Here is a 1,591-nt window from a genome sequence, read left to right on the forward strand (position 1 = left end):
GATTTACCTGTGGTGCTAATTGGGCGGGGCGGAGTGGTCTCCGAAGCAGGGCTTGTTCCTTGCACTGTTGTAGACTCTAACAAGAGATGATCACAGCATTGGTTGGTGAGAACCAGGAACCCAGCGTGAGGTTCAGTAACATACACGGTGGGAACTGGGGACCCTTCTCCAAAATGAACCGTTCTGCCTTCCAGATGTTACGTTCTTTGAAACCTCATCTGCACCCAGCCACCGAGTTCACAGCCCACCAAGAAATGTCCAGGAGATTGAGGACGCACTGAGAGATCCACCTTACCTGATGGACTGGGGCCTACTGTGGTTGGACTTGAAGTCGTCGAGGCGCCTACTGGAAAAAGATACAAAGACATTGACGTTGAGAGGCTGGTCATGCTGTTCTATGAAAAGTGCCATAGGATAACCCTCGGAAGCTCTTTATTAGACTGCAGATGACCATGTGTGAGAAATGTGATTCTAGAAACACAGAGCACATGACATGTACCCAACCAGCAACCAGCATCCAGAGACACGTCATCCTCAGAGACGCCTGTTATGCAAAACGCCTGCGACCTGGTAGCTGTGCCAGAAAACGGAGACGTGTTCCTGCTCCTGGGGGCTCTCTGCACCGTGCAGATGACCTGTGTCTACCCCTGCACGCGAGTACTTTGCGAGAGCAATTTAGACTCCTGGTAGTTTTTAATTTGCCTCCCCCCCTCACAGCCCATTGGTATTTTCCTAAATCAACCCCTTTGAGTTCAATGTTTGCATTTGTGGCATTGGGTGATTTGGGGCTTGATTCTGCATTCCCTACTCAGGCCAAACTCCAGTGGTCCTGCAAAGGTCTATGCCAGCTCCACTCCCACTGCAGGGGAGGGAGCTCCGTGATTGCAAGATAGGGGATTTGTCTTTGAATGTCTCTTTGCACTGGCAAGAATCAGCCGTCAGCTCCTTCCTGTGCCATCGCATAAGGGATAAAGTATCTGGAAAAAGTCCTTCTGGACCAGAAGCGTCTGATTACTGAACTCACACGTGGAACCTTTTTCAGGGAGAACTCACCAAGGGGGTAACAACCCAGCTCCCCGTCCTGAACACCGCAGATCTCCAGCGGTCCACACGCCCAGCCTGTGCAGGTGATGTTGTTATTGCTGTTGCAGGTGCAGCGCTCAGTGCAGGCGTGGTGGGTGAACCAGCTCTCACCCAGCTGTGAGAGAAAGGAGAAGCACTTGACTAGATAATCGTATCAAGTCTATCGACTAGCGTCACCCACGTGCGGTGCTTTGCAAACTCTGGGTCGTGACCCAGTCCTGGGTCACGGAATGGAAGGCGCTGGGTCGTGGCACCTCTGGCCAGCCCCCCACCGGGCTGTTGAAGTGCCGTCGGCGGTGTTTTCGGCTCAGGCCGGCTAGTCCCTACCCATTCCCCCACTGCGCAGCGCCCCCACAAACTGAGTGTGGGGGTGGGGGGCGATGCCTGCGGGCGAGCGCCACGCAGAGCCGCTGGCGCGCCTCCTCCGAGGAGCCAGACATGCTTCTGGATGTTTCTGGGGCCCAGTGTGGTCTGCGGTGCCAGGACAGGCGGGAAGCCTTCCTCTGCA

At 54.7% G+C, this 1,591-nt stretch overlaps 1 long non-coding RNA gene across 1 annotated transcript; it reads right to left on the reverse strand.

Moving 5' to 3' along the window:
- Nucleotides 1-1,166, reverse strand: LOC141993317 (uncharacterized). The gene is made up of 3 exons (XR_012640814.1): nt 1,054-1,166; nt 296-346; nt 1-76 (listed from the first exon to the last, which is right to left on the reverse strand). It is a non-coding gene; the product is annotated as an uncharacterized LOC141993317 (long non-coding RNA).
- Nucleotides 1,167-1,591: the final 425 nt, after the last annotated feature.

This window comes from Natator depressus, chromosome 9, assembly GCF_965152275.1.
Source record: "Natator depressus isolate rNatDep1 chromosome 9, rNatDep2.hap1, whole genome shotgun sequence".
Taxonomy (NCBI): Eukaryota; Metazoa; Chordata; order Testudines; family Cheloniidae; genus Natator; species Natator depressus.